At 37.0% G+C, this 20,051-nt stretch overlaps 1 protein-coding gene across 26 annotated transcripts in view; it reads right to left on the bottom strand.

Annotated features, from left to right (window-relative positions):
* The window catches only part of ANK2 (ankyrin 2), a 687,167-nt gene that overhangs the window by 145,568 nt on the left and 521,548 nt on the right, over window positions 1-20,051 (bottom strand). The window lies entirely within an intron of this gene.

Raw genomic sequence — 20,051 nt, 5'->3', positions numbered from 1 at the left:
CCAAGAAACAGTTGACGCATCCTTTCTGATCACCTGTCCAGTTTCAACTTGCCCGTCTTATTGGTGCTCCTGGGAGGACTTTGTTTCCATCTACATGGATTTGACATTTCTTGATTTTTGTGTATCTCAACACTTTCCCAATGACCCATGTAGCATCTACATAAATAGTATCTACATAACATTCTCTGTAGTTATCAATTCAGAAACAATTTAAATAGGCCACAGTTATCTTGAATACACACAGTTCGGTTAGTCAGTTATCTTTAACAATACTTTACTGGTATAAATTATTCCTTATACCAGAGTAGCCTAGGAAAGATTGCAAATTTGAGAATTAAAAAGTCCATATTGTAATGCTCTGATTGATGCAGCCTGGTCTTTATACTGAACATCTTTATATTTTCCTTTAAAAGCCATTCTGAAATTCTGTCAATCATTTTCATAGTCATTCACCCAATTGTTTGCTAAAATTCAGTCACTGGTAGCTGGGTCATCACTGAGATAGAGTGATAAATAAAATAGCCACATGTACCTTCATATAACACACACCAGGGTAATATTACAACATTACTATATAGTCATAGATTTTTTTAAATTACCAACATTTTATAACATAAGTATCAAGCTAAATATTTAAATTGGCAAATTTTCTTTTTATTAGGTCCTTAGGAATATGTAAGGCTTCATTAAGGAAAAAACCCACAAAATGTATGAAAAAGAAAACCCGTGAAATAATTCATAAACTCTCAAAACCCAACAATTCTCTCAAAAGCACGCCAGACGATTCTCTTAAACTTTCCATGCATTAATGAGAATAAGTAAAAACAGAGATGGGAGTTCAAGGATTTTTTAAAAGAAGAGGAAAAAATAGTTTTTAAAAAATACTTTTTCAAACAAAAATTCTTCTGTATACATTGTATGAGAGTGAAACCATTACTCAAAATGGCCAAGATCCAGCAAAATGTAAATACAGAGTATACAAGTAGAACAACTAAAGTAATTTTAAGTTAGATTATAAAAAAAATCTGCAGGCTTCAAATGGTGAAGGAAAATGTAGAACTAAAAAAGGAATATTATCAAATGAATAAATTAACAATGTTGTAGGATTTGGGAATAGCTTGCTAGCTGGAAAGCGCGTTTTTAAAAACACAACCAGCAGGTGAAATCTCGTGTATTTTAAGAACACTGAAGAGGTGGCGGAAGGATAGAATTAGAGATTCAAAGGGAGGGAAAGCCAGGGAGGACGGTTAAAAACAAGGAGTGGGTGTGGAATGCGGCTCTTTCATGACAAGTACAAGGCAGGAAAGCAAATGAGAGAAAAAGGACTTTTAATAGAGTAAAACGATTTTCTAACACACTTTCCTCCAATGTAATCTTGCAGACAGATCAAAGGAAAGAGAAATACACGTTGCCAAATTAGCAGGGGAAAGGCCATGTACCATCCCTCTGCCCCTGCATGAGAAAGGTCCCTGCCTTGCGCTGTGGAGAATCCTCCTCTGACTGAGCAGGGCAGGGCATCCGGCAGGGAAAGCAGACATGCTGTCCATGACCCCAGAGCTCCTGATTCTCAGGCCACCCCCCAGGCCCCTGGCTGCCCAGAATCCCTGCTTAGGTGTGTCCAGGAGTGATGCCCCCCCTTCATACAGACTTCCTCCTGGGGTTCGTCCTCTCAAGGGCACACTGATATGCGCTCCCTTTGATAGGCTGAATAACAGCCCCCACTTACATCCACACTCTAATTTCCAGGACCTGTACTTACTATCTTTTATGGCAAAAACAAGTTTATATGCGTGACTAAGTTAAAGAACTTGAGATAGGGAGATTATCCGGGATTATCCAAGTCAGTCATCTTGACATAATCACAAGGGTCTTTATGGGAGGGAGGCAGGAAGTCGGAGAAGAGAGAAGTGCTTTGCTGCTGCTTTAGAGATGGAGGAAGGGGCCCTGACCCTGGAAATGCAGCTTTAGAAGCTGGAAAAGGCAAGGAAAAGGATTTCTACTATACCCTTCGGAAGGAAACAGCAATGCCAGCACCTTGGTTTTAGCCCTGTAAAACTATTTTCCAAAACTGCAAAACAAATGTTGTGTTCTTTTAAGCCACTGAATTTGTAGTCATTTGTTAGCAACAGCAGGAATATAATACACACCATTCACATTGTTTGCTGGGAGAGCAGAAGTAGGAGAGACTGCAGATGCACAGGTCGGGGTGTGCACACCTTTACAGTGACGGTCCCATGAGAGGGACGGAGCCAGAGAAGGGGTGAAAACAGGGGCTGCGTGTAGGGCGGGGCCCCAGGAGGGGCACTGCCTCAACACAGTCCTGTGCGGGACTCCAAGGATTCCGAGAAGGCTGAATTTGGACTTGTCATTTCCAAGGTCAGAGATACTTATTTAATAGTTTGTTAGCTTTTAATAAGAATAAATATATACATATATTTATTAACATATATAAATATATATATATTTATAGTAAGTGGGCCTCTTTTGCACTCTCATCCTGGGTCCTGCAAGTGTTAGAGGTGGGTTAAAATAGTAGAGAAAAAAAGGGGGGGAGGGAATTTCAAGGCTTTCAACATACAGTATACAAGGGAGATAGGGCAATGAGACACCCATGACCTTGGTTAAAGTACTTCATGAAGACCATTTGTGTGCCTTATGCCACAACCTCGGTGTGCCAGGGATTCCAGCAGAGTAGAGGAGCAAATATGAAGAATACAAATAAAAATGGTTTATTGAGCTTCTTTCTTCTGTGTTATCCACTGTGATAAATGCTTTGAAGATATCTCTTCGTAGTCTAGTGGTCACATGTCCTGGTTTACCTGAGACGGCCCAAGTTTATGCAGTTTCCAGGAATAATTATTAATACAGTCTTAGCTTGAGTGATGAATGACTTAATACTAACTCTAAACACTTAGAATACTGCTGTAACATTGGTATGGGCATCCCCATTGAGACTGAGGCTGTTAAGGCTAAAGCACTTAGGCAGTTTGGCCAAAGTCTCGCAGCTAATGAATGAACTGGGAGGGACAGACAGATGTCACTTCACGAACAGCCTTCTTTCCTGTACAGGAGCTGGGACTCTATTCTGCAGATGAGTGATCCTCAGCCTTGCTATGTGATAGAATTTCTTCTGGAAACTGTTCAGAATGCCAAAGTACCACACTACCTTCTTGCCCCTACTGAATTGGAGTCTCTATGCATGAAGCCTAAGCATGTGATTTTTTTTAAGCTTATTTTTTGAAATTGCCTTACAAAGTTTTTTACAGATGATGCAGAAATGTTGAATGGTTTGGGGGAGAGTGGAACATCATGACACTTAAATTTCAGAAAGTTTACTGTGACGATGAACAGATACCTGCTTTGGGGTGGTAGGAGACAAGACTAAAAGTGGGATATTTGCAGTAGTGTAGATGAAAAATGAGGGAAACTTGAGCCAAGGCAACTCCGTGGTGGTTGGAAGATGGAGAATGCCAGGCGTGGTGTCCCCACCCTGTAATCCCAGCACTCTGAGAGGCTGACACAGGCAGGTTGCTTGTGGTCAGGAGTCCAAGACCAGCCTGAGCAAGAGCAAGACCCCGTCTCCACTAAAAATAGAAAAAACTAGTAGGGTATAGTGGCAGACCCCTTTAGTCCCAGCTACTCAGACTGCTGAGGCCAGAGGATCTCTTGAGCCCATGATGTTGCTAACTAACAATAAAAAAAGAAGATGGGGAAAGCTGTTTACTGCCACAAAACATGTGAAGTAAGGCAACAAAGATTTACTACAGGTCCTAATGAGGTGGAAATTATTTCCTAACTTACTGCTGTTTAACAAGAAAGAGCCCCCTGGAGAATGTGAAACGTGCCCCGGGGTAATTAGGGCAGGGCATGGCAGCACTTTAACACCATTGTAAACTTTATGGGAAAAACTTTATGTTCACAGCTAACACCACATTACTGGCCTTTGTATGCGTGTGTGCATCCAGGTGCTTTCCACCAAACGGATACTATGTCTCCGTGTCTTAGTAGTCTGGTTGCCTACAGTTATGAAAATGCATGTGGCATTTCCTTTTTGATATAAAAAGGTCAAATATATTCCTAGCCTAGGCTGATACTTACTGAGTTTAATGAGTACAACATCATCAGTTGTGACAGGAGTTCTAGTGTGACCAATAGATACCGCTAGCAACTGGTTATTAAATGTTTTGAACATAACCCCTGCACATTGGTCATTATTAATCATTTCCCATTTGTTACATTTATTCAACAAAAATGTGTTTGTTGACTCTTCACTACTAGGCCTTAATTTTTCAGAGACAAAAGACAAGTTTCCTGGTAGAACTCGCAGTTCAGCGGTTGGCAGGGACAAGTTAGAAAACTACAGTATTACACTCAGTGAATGCGTAGATGATTTGTTTTTTTTAATTATGTGGTAGGTACAAAGAGAATATGGGTGAAGGACACAGAACTCAACGGAATAAAGAAATTATATCTGGAGGAATTCACTGGGAGTGACAGTTGGAAGACACTGAAGTTAGACACAGAAGTAGAAAAAGAAACACCACGAGATGAGGAATCACAGGACTTGCCAATAATTCATAGTATGGAGAAGAGGCCGAGAGAGGTGAAGAGCAGTTCATTTGCCTTGCCGATGAGTTTGAATTTTATTCTGAAAGCCTTGGGAGTAAATGTTCTTTAAATGAGGTTGACATGCACATATTTGCATTTTAAAGATACTATTTTGCCAGAAATGAGAGGGATGGATTGGAAAATGGCCAGATCTTAATATAAAAGAGTGGGGAAAAGGTGTTTATAGTAATCCTGATGAGAAGTGAGAATTACAAGTATTATTATAATTTTGGTATTTTTAAAATGTAATTTAATGTTCATGTATTTACTTTTTCAAGATCAATCACTTCTCGGCCTTTTGGCTAAGATCAAGTGTACTTTTTCAAGATCAAAAAGATTAGAAGTAGTTTTTGTCTGTATCATTTATTAGTTATTAAAAATAGTTCTCAAATTTATTAAATAGTCACAAAGCTTTTCCTAAAATATAGAAATTGTGCTATATTTTAGAAATTTCAAACACAAATATTACAAAATAAGTTTTCCTTAATTTTCCTATTTACATTAGTAATATAACTATGAACCAGTAATCAGGATTTAACTACCAGTAGGACTTTGTTTTAGTAATTATGTTATCTTGGCAAACTGATTGAGCATGAGCAAATATTTATATCTCTACCTATCAAATGTAGATTTATTGAAGCTTTGGGAACATCTTTAAAGCAAGTTAAATTCATTGATATTTGTATTCCATTTCAAAGAAATTATGCACAGACAAATATTATCAACATGCAAAGTAATCAATGTTTTAGACAAGGACCAAAACTCTAAGAACCATCATTATTACCAATTTTTAAAAATCTTAACTTTTCAATCTCAATTTTTCCAGCAGATGTGACTTTATTCTTCCCTTATACCAATGAAGATTAAACACTTTGATGACTTAAAAAAAATCAATCATATAAAATTACTTTTATCTTAATACAAATGTCAATGTTACTATTCATTTTGAAGTCTTTTTAATAGCACCGAATTTGTTCTAAAGATTTCCAGCTAGACACTAGACTAAACGTTCTGAAAGTAACAAATATGAATATAATATTGTTCCTCCTCTCAAGAGCAGAAAATACAGCAGAATTCATAGAATACATCTGTATAGAATCATCTATAACTCAAAGGAGACTATAATTGCCAAAAGAGAAACCCGAGGAAAATGCTGTCAGAGCACTAAAGGTAACAGCGTGAAGAAGGCACACTCTGGCCCAAGCGAGAGAATTAGGAGGTTTCAATAAAATCAAGACAGAAGAATTGCAGAAAATAAAAAGTTCTCCACTGTTCTCTTCTTATTCCATTTTCTCTGTCTTTCAAGAGATGTGGTATTTGTAGGGGAAGGAGAAGTGTCTTTGTAGACACGTATTTCACTTGGGGAATTCTGTTCTCTTCTAATGACAAGTCTGCTGAACAGCAAAAGAGAACAGTAAGAGAAATCGCTGAACATGGGTAAAAGCCAATGCAATAAAGCATGTTGAAAGAATTCTTTCAGTTCTTAAAATTTTTTTAAATTCAATGATTTCTTGGCCAGATGGCAACACAGAAAAGTACAATTCATTATAATATATTATCACCCTGCTAAAGATAGGCCCTAGGTAATTTCATAGATCAAGCATAAGCTAAATCACATTCTCTGAAACATACCAAAAGAGTGGAGACTTATTATGGAAATGCCAAATGGTGCATATATAAATAGACCTGTAAACTACCTATTGTTATTTTGTTTGTTCTTGTTTTCAGTCTTATATGTGTATTGCTAAGCTTTCTAAATAGATTTCAATGATTAAACTTTATTTTCCTAGATGAAAATGTTACAGCTAAAAGGAAACACATCATTTTACAGTTGAGGAATTTTTATCCCAGAGATTGAGTGACCAGTGGACTGGTGGACTGGCTAGTTACAGAGGTTAAGGAGAGAACAGGAGGTGAGTGGATACAGCAGGTGCAGAGATGAGACGTCCTTCTCATCTTTCAGGCCTCCACACAAGGGCTACTCTCTCTGAGAGGCCTTATTGGGTGCTTATAAAAATGCTTAGCACATTATAGTGTCCAATAACTATTTCTTAAATGAACGAATGAACTAAGCACAATATAATTCAATCTTCTTTTTATGTCTGTGGTAGTTTCAACACGTCTGCAAGTTCTTTGACACTCTTTGCTTCAAAAAGTGGAGCCTAATTCCTTTACTCCTGAATGAAGGACATCTTAGTTTGCTTCTAATGCATCGATTTCAGTGGAATTGAACGCGTGTGGCTTCTTAGACTGGGATTTAAAAAGTTGCTGCCCTTCTGCCTTCCTGACTCTCAGATCACCTGCTCTGGAGGAAATGAACGTTCTGATGATACACAGGGTACAGACCTACACAACAAGGAACTGAGCCCTCCTACCAACAACTAGCACCAACTAGCCAAGCAAATGAACAAAAAATCTACTTTCAGAGAGAATCCTCCAACTCCAGAAAAGCTTTCCGATGGCTTTAGCACTGGTTGACATCTTCATTACAACCACACAAGACTCTGAGTCATAACTGCACAGTTAAGCCAGCACTGAATTTCTGGTTCAGAGAAACTATTATGATAGTAAGTGTGTATTGCTGTTTTAAACCACTGAATTTCTAAAGCAGTGGTCTAACATAACGTCTAATACATCCTCTGAACCACTGAATTTCTAAAGCATTATGTCTAACATAATGTCTAATACATCCTCTATAATCTGGCTCTCACCTACTTTGCCAGCTATATCTCTTACCATTCTTATTCCATACAGCTTCCTTTCTTTTTAGTAAAGAAATCCATACCTTAGCCATTTTTATAGTTTGCAGTCATATAATTCTTCAAATGCTATATAACCTGAAAACCCTAAAAATAAAAGATTAAAGATGACTGACTTCTTTGAAGTTGACTGAATTATAACTTTTCAGCAATGTCTTCCCCATCACCAGCTATCAGGATAATGTTTTTAAACTGCATGATATTCTGAAGAGGTACACCAGGGATCCTTCTTGTAGGAAGTTGAGTGCTAAGAGCCATCAGCATTTGAAAACACTATGATAAAGCAGCATAGTCAAGAGTCACCTTCTTTATCATGCCCACAATCAGAAAAGGTTAGGTGTTTGCATGAATAAGAAGAAAAAGATCAATTAGGTAACCTGTGTATATATGCCTAGGTGAGGCAATCTGTAGTCTAAAGAAGTTTGAAAACCACAGCTCTCTCTGTTTTTAATACCCTTTATTCTACATAATATTTTCAGTGTTTTCTGAGAGTATTATGTGTACCCTCTGTATCTCCTAGGATACACAGTCAATATATTGTACAACCAACTCCAGCAGTAGGAAAGGAAATGATTACAGACAGCTCTGGGTTTGAACTTAGTAAAAGTAGAATTCCCCCTTTAAAGACGTCTTCTGTTTTTTCGGTTGGTTTGTTTTGTTTTGGATGTTTTTTGTTTTGTTTTGTTTCGTTTTGTTTTTTGCAGGCAGGTCAGTATCAAGATTTAAGTTATTTCACAGGGCAGAATTTTCCAGCAGCCTTTACCATGACATGCTAGGAGACCCCAGTCAGAAGCGGGTGGGACATACTACTCTAGTTACTGTCCCAGATACTACGCATCTTCTCCCTTTGAATTAGCATTATGCAAGACAAGGTTGGGAAGCATCCCAAAATTATCAGCAAGTGTTAAGATCAGGATGATTCAAATTATTTCTCTAAATATATCATGAAAGCGCAGCTGCGAAGGACGTAAAAAACTAAGGAGTACTAATTGTAGTTATAAAAATAAAGACCACTTTGTGTATTCTGGGGATGCACTTAAGGCAAAGAGAACAAAGGATATGATTATATACTTATTTGTCAGTTAAGAAGGCATTTTATTAATTAAAATGTCATACAAACTTTCTCAGATAATCTGAACTTGACAATTTTTAGCCTGGGTTAGGATATTATGAGTTATTCTAACCACCTTCTTCTTTCCAAAAGTCCTCTTTAACAGACTATAGATAAACTTAAAAAAGACATTAAAATGATTAATGTCCTGAACCCATCTAGGGAGGCTACATTTTATTAAGGGTTTACTGTGCCATCTCGTTTCATCCCGGCAACTAGGTCATGAGCCCCTTTTTACAGATGACACTGGGGCTCATGTTATTCATCCAAGGACACACTAAGTGGTGCCACCAAGATCTGTACCCTAGAGGGCGCCAAACTCAGTCTTCCAGCCCACCCCACCCACAGCTGTCTTCTAAAGCAGCCCGGATGACACTGCCTCAGAGAATACCTAGTTGGACAGTTAGCTTCCTTCTATGTTTTCCCAAGACATTCGTTATAAATCTATCTATAAAACAGGGAACAGAGAAGCTCTGCTTTTGACCTTAGGAAATTGACAGGACCTGCTTGATGAAGAATTTCCAAGTGTTTTCTTAGACATAAGAATTCTTCCGGTTTTTATTTTCAGTAGGTAAGAAATTTGAGTGGTGTCAGTGGTCATTATTTAACCCTTACTATCCAGTTCAAAAAATGCTTTATCTTATGACTCAAGGAAATTAACATTCACAAGGATTAAGAAGCAAACCTAGGTGGGGTGTGGTGGCTCACGCCTGTAATCAGCGCTCTGGGAGGCACAGGCCATGGATTGCTTTAGCTCGGGAGTTGGAAACCAGCTTGAGCAAAAGCAAGACCCTGTCTCTACTAAAAATGAAAAAAAGGAGCCAAATGTGGCGAAAGCCTGTAGTTCCAGCTATTTAGGCAGCTGAGACAAGAGGATGGCTTGAGGCTGAATTTAAGGCTGCTGGGAACTGTGACTCCATGACACTCTACCCAGGGCAACGGAGTGAGACCCAAGAAGAAGAGGAAGAGGAGGAAGAGAAGAAGAGGACGATGAAGGAGAAACCAGAAGGAGAGGCAGTAAGCCTAAAGTTTCACATTACTTAAACATGGATGTGGGATTTGAACCCACATTTAACTTATTCTAAAATTCATGCACTGTCTACCTACATTATTCTGCCATGTGCTTTCATAGGAAATTCCACAGTTCATTTTATATCATGTCTGGGTATTGCTAGAAATCAGAAACTTCACTGAAAATTCTGTATTCCCACTGGGTCTATCACTGTCCCTGCTTTCAGCATCTTGTGGATAAATTACCAAGAAAGCATCTGAACTATTTTACATATGTCAAGTGACTACTCTACTGCACCCTATCCATGAACCTGAACTAATCTTCCTAAACAAACTAAACGTCTATATTGTCATGTTACCCACTGTGTTTGGAGATCAGTTTTTGTTTGTTTGGTTGGTTTGGTTTTTTTTTGGAGATCAGTTTTTATAGACAATGCCTGAAGATTAAGACCTTTTATATCCTTGCCCCATTTTACGCAGTAAGTCATATGACTATTCCAATGTTGTACAGTCCAGCTTGTCCCCCCTATACTTCTATACTCATCATATCCAATTTCACCTCCTGACATTGTTGTTATTAATCTTCCCATCTGGAAAGTCTTCTCTTTTGTTTTCCTGTCTGCAGACACTATCTACTTGTCAAAGCCTGGCTCAAGTCCTCTAAGAATTTCATTAACAGAATTTAGCCACTCCAATCGTCCTCTGTGGTCTATAGTCTGTTCTACCTCCATTTGGTACTAAAACAAGTCTGCCTTCTGTTGTTTGCCTTTAATTCTTGTATGTGTGTGTTGGACTTGACATTGTGTGCAGTTTGTACACTTTTTGAAAGCAGCCTCCTGTCTTATGCAGATTTAGAATCCTCCATAGAAATCAGCACTATGCTGAGTGCACAATAAACATCCAATAAATGGCTACTGACTAATAGTTTACTTTCAACTTTTCCCCCCTCAGTTTCTGACAATTACAAATGATTTAGATTTGTGTTTTTTCCTCCTTTATTCAACTTAAATTTTTAAATTTAATGGACAACTTATAATTACCTCATTCTATTACGCAAAAAAGTTGAAGTGGCTAGTAACATTTTATTTACTCAACTCCAAAATGCTTGTATCCCTCTATTTCATTTGCAAAATTCAATAAATGCTTTGTGAAGTTGCCAAGCTATGAATGAATGATTCTATGTTTATAGATTTGTCTTTAGATTTACAAACATAAAATGAGAAAGCAAATGAAAGTTTAAAAGAACACAATGAAAGCAAATAAATTTATAAAGAAAAGAAGTAAAATTTTAAAAACAAAGAAAACAAAAGAATTTTTTAAATGGAGTGTTCAAGCTAGGGAATATCTGTTAAGGCCTACCTGGAATTTTTCTCTTTTTCTTGGAAGTGTCCTGGTTTTTCATTAGGATATCTATGCTTCCCCATATAGTTCACATAATTCCAATAAAGCTAAACTTATTATCACTTAGGTCCAGGGAGGTCATCAAATGACTTAAGCCAATCAACCCATTATATTCTCTTGAATACGATAACTGGTTCAAGTTTGGGCAAGGAATTAAGGTGGTTCAATCAATCAAATTCAGGATTTTCTTTTGGAAAACTGAGAGGGACATGTTCCCTTCTTTTGACTTTAAACAAGAAAAAAATGTAGACCCAATCCTAGGTCCACAGGAAAGCCAAACTACAATAAAGTTGGCCCTGCAGAAATTATAGTGAAGAGGAGGAAAGAATATGAATTCTTGGTTATGAATAAGCCTTTGGATGGGTTTGGGGAAAAGATCTTGGTAGTTAAACTACCTATTTGAATTTTCTACTTATGAAAGCCAAAAGAGTCCCATTTTCATTTATCCAAGCATGAGGTAAGTTTGTTCGTACTCACAATTGAAAGTATCCTAGTTGATATAACATCTATCCCAAAATATATCTCTACTACTGCCCTTACCTTCTGATGAAGCATTTTCCAGGAAGTATCACAAAACACAGCACCTAATTCACTATAATCATACTCAAAACATATTATTCAGTGACCCCGAAAAACACCTGCAGAGAAAATCTAAGATACATTTTTAAAATACAAAAAAGCAGGTATTTTTAGTAAGGAAATAAATTTACTCTTGCAAGTGATGAGATTTTAAAATACTTTTTTCTGCATGGTGGAAAACAAAAAATATGTGAGGTGAATGATATGTTGACCAGTTTGATGTGAACATTCTAGATTGTATAAAGAGTCAGCACATTGTACCCCATAACTCCAATAATGTACACAGTTATGATCTAATAAAATAAATAAATAAAGTCATAGAAAGAACTAAAATAAAACAAAACAAAACAAAATAAGGTATTTAGTGGTAGTTTTTTCCATTGTTACTTTTGCAAACATAATATTAACTTATTTAAGTTGTCAATAGAAATGTTAAGTTTATCTTGGATTAAATGCTTCTTACTATATTATACAAAATTTTATAATGATGTATATAAATACCTTTATGTACTAAATCATTTTAAGGATAAAATATAAATTATGCATCTAAATTGTTATAGAAATAGTGAAACGTCTGACTATCAGAGATGACACTTCGGCGTAAAGTTAATAAATATTAGAATATTGAAACTGGGTAGAAATAAATTCTCTGATACATTTCATTAAAGAAATTTTTCTAGACTTTCAAATTGCTAAACAACATAGATCACTAGGTTAACATCTTAAATAGGTAGTACTGCTATGTATTTGCTTGGCATGTAGCTAGTATATTTAAAAAAAAACGTATTATTGGGCCGGGCACAGTGGCTCATGCCTGTAATTCTTGCACTTTGGGAGGCCAAGGCAGGTAGATTGCTTGAGCTCACAAGCTCAAGACCAGCCTGAACAAGAGCAAGACCCCAACTCTACTAAAAATAAGGGAAAAAAAAAAAAAAAAAAACTAGCCAGGTGCCTTGGTAGGCTCCTGTAGTCCCAGCTTCTTGGGAGGCTGAGACAAGAGGATCACTTGAGCCAAGTATCTGAGGTTGCTGTGAGCTACAATGATATCACGGCAGTCTGCCCAGGGCGACAGTGTAAGACTCTGCCTCAAAAAAAAAAAAAATCGTATTATTGAATAATTTAATAAAGGTAAAGGACTCAGTAACTTAGAAACAAGAGAAAATGTGTTATGTCCAAAAACAAAAATACTGACTATATAGGCCCATTGCTTTGAGAAAATCAAGTCAATAACAATCCTTGGAAGGTGCTTTTATTTTCCCCCAGCAGAGAAAATCCATAAACCTGAGACAATTATTTTGAATTAAGCCACAGTACTCATTTAATTGGTTATTGTTTTATTGTTCTGAGGATTATTACATATAATAAAGACTAAAAATGTTTGACTTTCTAGGTTAAAATGCCCAGAATATGCTATAATTCTACTATTTCTCTCACATATTGTACCAAAAAATTTTTAACGAATGATTAACTAATGGATTTCTTATTTCTGCTCCACCATCTTGCAGGTTCAGATAGCAGGCAAGAAAAGCTCCCAAGCAATCAAACAGTTAATGGAAGTCTTTTGATGACATTGTTGGTTCACATCTGTTTCAATTCCCCCAAATCCACAATTTTAATGGGCTGCTTTTTGCAAATGTAGGGATATGTACTTTCACAATAATATGATTCTATGACCTTTCAAAATTATTAAACAAAAAATATTTACCAACAATTTAAAAAGAACAGAAATTATAGTTGAAGTCAGGCACACCAGCACACTGATGGAAGCCTTAACCTGTCCTTTAGAAATCTAATTTCACATATTTTGCATATTTAAAGTCCTAACCTACCATCCTTAGATTTAAAACTTACTATTTTATTTTAATATTAACTTTTTGGAAGAATAATTCATTGCAGTCATTAGCCTGAAGAAAACCTTAGCCAGATACATGAAAAGATGACTCTGTGATGGATGGCTTAGAGTTTTACAGGCAGTGGGCTGATTAGTGAACGCAAAAAATATTTTAACATTGATTTTTAGATATTTTGGGGTTATTTAAATAATAATATCTTCTGTATACAGCATTTTGGCCTTTTCTTTTTCCATTTATATTCATCTCTTCTTTTCATTGCTTTGGCTAGGGTTTGAGTGCAATGTTGAATAGTACCTGTACCGCTAACAGGAATCCTTTTCTTTTTTCTTTTTTTCTTTTAATTTTTATTTATTTATTTTATTTTTTTTTTTTTGTAGAGACAGAGTCTCACTTTATGGCCCTCGGTAGAGTGCTATGGCATCACACAGCTCACAACAACCTCCAACTTCTGGGCTTAAGTGATTCTCTTGCCTCAGCCTCCCAAGTAGCTGGGCTACAGGCGCCCGCCACAATGCCCAGCTATTTTTTTGTTTTTTTTTTTTGGTTGCAGTTCAGCTGGGGCTGGGTTTGAACCTGCCATCCTCGGTATATGGGGCCGGCGCCTTACCGACTGAGCCACAGGCACTGCCCAGGAATCCTTTTCTTAATACTGGCTTTAAGGAGAACACTGATGATTGCAACAGGTTTTGGAATATTTCCTCTAGAAGCAGCCTGATATTCCTACTTGGGTAATTTTGAAGAATAATTAAGATTTAAATTTGGTAATCTATGCAATCTGGGTTTTAATAAAAATAAAATTAAATTATCCAACTAGGATTATCAACTTGCTCCAGAGGAAATATTCCAGATCAAAATTAAAATGTGATTTAAATTAAATCCATATAATTTATTTACATATTTGAATGCATCATTTAAAATACTAAAATATTGGATCACAAATTTGTATTGCATTGGAGAACTATACCGACTATACAAGTGCCACTAATTAATCCTTCTCAAGACCTATTTTTGAGGCCGCTGCCTACAGAGTATCCAGCCTGGCAGTTGTTGCATGGACCTTCACATTTAAAGAAAACCAACCCCTACCAATCAAGAACATTGGACATTTTTAAAACAGCAATTTAAAGTTGTGTCTTCACATCCTCAAACTTGTAACTTTAGTCTCACTGATGTCTTATTCTAACTAAGGTATACTAAAACTATGTTATAGACATTTCAAAGATCATTTTACTATAACTTACATAAGCAAATGTAAATACAACATGTTTTAGGTTTGTGATATTCTATTTAGAATTTTCCACATTTGGAATTAGCCTCTGAAAGTGATTTTCAAAAATAATATTGGGTTAAGCCACATTGTGATAGTTGGACCTCAATCTTTGCCATCCAAAACATCTAAGATGAAAAATCTCATTCTTTTTTCCATTAGTCTGTAGTTGCAAGTGTCTCTAGAATATCAATAGACTATAAATGTCCTGACTATTAAATTACTTAAAGGTCTACAGTCACCTGAGTTTAGGCTAATGAAATTTCAGGTACTCAGATTGACAGTCTTCTAAGGAGAATGTGAAACAAAGTCACACAGACTGACTTTTCTGTATTCTTCCCTGTGCCAAGAAGAGGCAGCAGTGAGCGTGCCCACGGGTTGGTCTTACACAGACGCACCATTGCTGAATTTGGTAATAATGACAGCTAATAGACATTGAGCTCTTACAAATGCCAGGCATTGTCCTAAGTGTTGTACATGTATTAATCTCACTAGAGCTTTTTGCTAGAGGTACTCTCACTTGTTAAGGTCCCCCATTGCAGACGAGCACCCTGAGGCACAGGTGCGCCAGTTGAAATCACAAGAGCTGGGATTTGACAACCTAGCTTCCACGTTTGTGTTCATACTTACTTCACTACTCTGCCTACCTCGGGCAATGTCAAAAGGGATCACCAGCAATTTTTACGTCTTAAAAACATCTTTCCTCTTTCATGGCTAGAAGAGTAGAAAGCAGCAGAAATAACCAGAGACTTCCAATCAATATATAGATTAAGTAGTAACAGTGGAATGTATTGGTATACAAATTTATTGTCACCATATTCGGTCAAATATTGGGCAGTGGATATCTCCCCAATTAAGAAAGGGAATACATACTAAACGTATGGGTTAGAATAACATTTTAAAAAGAATCATTAGGAATTTCACCAGGAAACATTGAAAAAATTAAGACATAATATAGATTCTAATTTTCATCTTTTAAGAGTAATTACGCAATCAGTCAATGTTAGGGGTATAAACAAACTTACTTTGGGTCCCATGCATAGTTACCTAAACTATTAGTTTCCTCTTTATGAAACAAAGAAAGCAATGATCTCTATGCAACTTACGTGTTGAGTAGTAATAACATACTGTTAGTAATTTCACTCGCGCTTTTCAAGATTTTAGACATACTACCTGAAAATTCCATGAAGGAATGATGAAAGGGTGATTGCTTATGAAGCATCACAGTAAAGAGAATGTAACTGCACAGAATGGAACTAAATAAACAAATGACTTTAAGGAAGGCCATGGGAGTTGGGAGTTAGGAAGGGAGAATTATATTTTTTGCTCCATGTGCTTTTGCATTATTTCAATTGTTTAAACTAAGAATATATTCATGTACTACTTGTGAACTTAAGACAGAAAGGTAAATAGACAGGCAGACAAATATGTGGAGTATTCAGCCAGATATCAGATGACAGGGGTCACCAACAAGAGTTTGGCATTTGATTCTGTGGACTTCAAATGCCTGTAATAAGCGCTGTGAATATGATGCCTCTAACACCTTCTTTCAGTTCTAAACTGAAAACATTTAATCTAATTTAAAAAGGGCATTATATGTGGAAGATCTAAAGGATCCAAATTAAGCAAAAAATTTAATAGTTCATTCACTGGAGACTTACTTTCTTTTTTTTTTTTTTTTTGTAGAGACAGAGTCTCACTTTATGGCCCCCGGTAGAGTGCTGTGGCCTCACACAGCTCACAGCAACCTCCAACTCCTGGGCTTAAGCGATTCTCTTGCCTCAGCCTCCCGAGTAGCTGGGACTACAGGCGCCCGCCACAACGCCCGGCTATTTTTTGGTTGCAGTTTGGCCGGGGCCGGGTTTGAACCCGCCACCCTCGGTATATGGGGCTGGAGCCTTACTGACTAAGCCACAGGCGCCGCCCGAGACTTAATTTCAAAATAGTTAAAACATTATTTCCTAATACCCCTTTATTTATTTATTTTTGTTAAAAGACAAAGCATAATGCTCAATTAGAAGGTTGAATTTTTTTTAAACAACTACAGAAAATAGGAAGAACAACAAAATATCTGTCTAAGATGATGTGGCATGTGGAACCTTGCTCCAAAACGCAAGCTGATGGATTGTTAATCAGTGGCATATTTATTACCAGAAGGAAGGAAAAGCTCTAAAGTCTTTGCAGCTGGTCCAGATGTCAAATGTGTGTTATGAACAGAAACAACGAACAAATCCATCACCTTTGGAATGCCTATCATTTGCTCAATACATTGCATTCACATTGATGCAAGAATCTTTTCCTAGTCAAACATGCAAGGTTGCAAATCTCTGTTTAAAGCATCTCTATACAGTTAAATAGTTTTGGATTGGCTCTTGGTCTCCCTTCTCCATCAGTTAAGTTCCTAGATTCCTTTCAGCACTCCTCACAGATCCACTGAGCAGTCCTTACCCTCACTGCTCTCCTCTGCTGGTTTCTGATATTCTTCACTGATGAATGCAAACTTAGATTTCTTGTCTTTTCAATACATCTGACAAATAGGGAGGGAAAGTAATTCGTGACCTAAGGAATCAATTACAAGTGATCCTGTACTACCCACAAAGATACTGTAAATAGCCTTTGTATGTACATAAAGATAACAATAAATTAATGAAAACAACTGTAACTGAGTGCTCACTCTGAGCTAAAGATTATAAGTGCTTTACATAATTATTTCTTTCAACCCTAACAACAACTGTAAATTTTTGAATTTTTTTTGTACTATAGCTATTACCTCTTATATTTACCTTCTAAGTAAATCAAGGCACAGAAATGGTAAATCCCTTGCCCCAGGTCACGTGGTCAGTGCTGATAGAGGCAGAATTTAAATCTAGGTTATTTGACTCCAGATCCTCGCTTCTCACCACTGCTAAACTGAAGGGAGTCTAGGTTTAAGTCAAATGCTAATTTTAATTCTTCCAAGCCTGCAATTTCTTAATCACTGTAGAGTAACAACCCAGAGTCCTCTGGACAAGTATTATAACTTTTTCAATTTTTTTAACATATGCCTTAAATTTTTACATTTTTGTTATATTTTGGTATCATTGCCTAGAAAGATGATCATTTTGCTTCCTGATGTTGTTTGCACCTTTTGTTTCACCCAGCATATTAGTTACGGATTAGACATATTGGAACTGGGAGATCTGAGGTAAAAGGTGCACTGCTACGGTTCACTGCCAGAGTAGCTTATCCTTCATTTCAACACAGGAGGAGAGAAAATGAAGGGCCTTGGACAAAATTTGAACTCTGTTTCTAGAAACAGATCTTTAAAACCACCTGTTATTTCACTTTTCTCCGTAGAAGTCTTACCTGACTACAAATGTAGTTCCTCTAAAATACAATAACATTGGACTTGGGTAAGCTCATGAATTAATAAACACATGGGACATCTACCTAATATTTTACATTTGATGATGTCTGCCATAATTTAATGAAATTTCAGGACAAAGATGACATCCAGGATTCAGTCTTTCCACACTCTCTGTCCCAATATAAATGAGCATAACAACAAAATATAATTGCATTAATTTTATTTTAAAAGTTGAAAAACTGCTTTATTTTATTGTAAATGAAAATAATTATCATGTCTTTTATGATGTGTATCTTTGAGATCTATGAAGAAGGTAGAACTGTTATGAGAACTGTGAGAAGAAATGTTGTTTCGATGAAGATGATGGGCAAATAAATGAACCCTTTGAGCCTGTCAGTCAATATTATTACTTGTATTATTTTATTATTAATAATATTAATTTCTGTTAGGAATGATTAGAATACACAATAAAGCTAATTCTTATACATGTATATATTCATCCTCCAATCATACATGTGCAAGATACTGTGTAAATTCCTAAAACTATGAAGAAGCATGCGGAAAAAATTATCTGCTAAGATGTTTAACATTTAGGAGAAATTATAGATATACATTAGAAAAATAAATCTGAGGTAGGCAAATGTCAACAGGCAAAAAATCAAATATTGCTATAGTATTTAAAGGAACTTATGACTCAGAATATTTTTAAAACTTTTCCCAAATACTGTAGCAGCCCGTATAGCCTATGGCTAGGAGGATTGAGAGTTATAAGAAATACCCGTATAGCTCGATAATGGAACACCTTGGTGAAAAGGGCATGGAGAGGGATTTAGCTCTCCTAACAAGCATAAGAGCTTGCGAGATGAGAGCATTAGTGAATTGGCAGGCTCTACACTTGTGCTGTTGAGAGGCACGAGATCAGCCTTGCATTAGGGTGGAGGAGAAGGCAGTCGGGAGCATGCACATTCTATTACGGACGCACTTACTCTGACTCTGTCTCCTCTCCTGCCTGGAGAACGCCAGCACGGCATCTCTCTGATGAAGATCACCAAGCATTACTAAAGACTAAGATCTATCTATTTTAAGACTGCTTTACTCTAAGACTCTCTCTCTCTCTCTCTCCTGTGGAAGTAGATAGCCCTCAGGCACCTAAGAGCAATTGTTCCTGAGCCAGGTAGCTAAGCGGTCCAGGTCCAGAACCTAGTTAAGCCAGGCCCAACACCTGGCCAATCTCAGGCCCTGACAAAATACAGTTTCTTTGATGATAATATAAAAATGGAACAATTTCTTTTATTAAATCATAGCTGTGTACATTAATGCAATCACGGGGTTTTATATACAATTTGAAATATTTTCATTGAACTGGTTAACATAGCCTTCATGGCATTTAACAATTTTTTTAAGTAATGTCTTTGAGTCTAATAGATTTATAGGTTGTAAAAATGACCAAACAAGTGCCACATACAGGTAGATGGAAATCATTCCAACATCGTTTATGTACAATTGTTTAGAGGATATTAAGATGCCTCGTAAAGACTTTCTGAAAGTACCTGTGTTTTCAGAAAGCAAGCTATCATCTTCCAAGTAAATAACATTTCTCTAAACTGACTTGCAACTCCATTATTCCACCAAAACAGCTCACACTGGGGTCTAGATGAGCCCGCCGTGCTGCTGAATCCAGCAGCAAGAACCAAGCCAGAGAGCTACATGGTCAGGGGCGGCACTTAAATCACTGTGAGTCTCTACTGGCTCACTAGAAATCAAAGCTGACACCACTGCTGAATGCAGACACATAAATAAAGATTTATTTATTGTTATTAAATCAATTACACTTCAAGTACATCATTTGATCTGGTGTTCTGGAAACTTCATAAATTAAAAATACTGCCAGGCAGGGCATGGTGGTTCACACCTATAACCCTAGCACGTTGGGAGGCCAAGGCTGGTGGATCTTCTGAGTTTAGGAGTTAGAGAACAGCCTGAGCAAGAGTGAGACCCTGTCTCTAAAAACTAGCTGAGCATTGCAGTGGGTGCCTGTAGTCTCAGCTATTCGGGAGGCTGAGGCAAAAGGATAGCTTGAATCCGAGAGTTTGAAGTTGCTGTGAGCTATGACACT

The sequence above is a fragment of the Nycticebus coucang genome, chromosome 1 (assembly GCF_027406575.1).
Source record: "Nycticebus coucang isolate mNycCou1 chromosome 1, mNycCou1.pri, whole genome shotgun sequence".
In the NCBI taxonomy this organism is placed as follows: Eukaryota; Metazoa; Chordata; class Mammalia; order Primates; family Lorisidae; genus Nycticebus; species Nycticebus coucang.
Note: the sequence above shows the minus strand (reverse complement) of the source record. Positions and strands in the feature narration are given on the sequence as shown.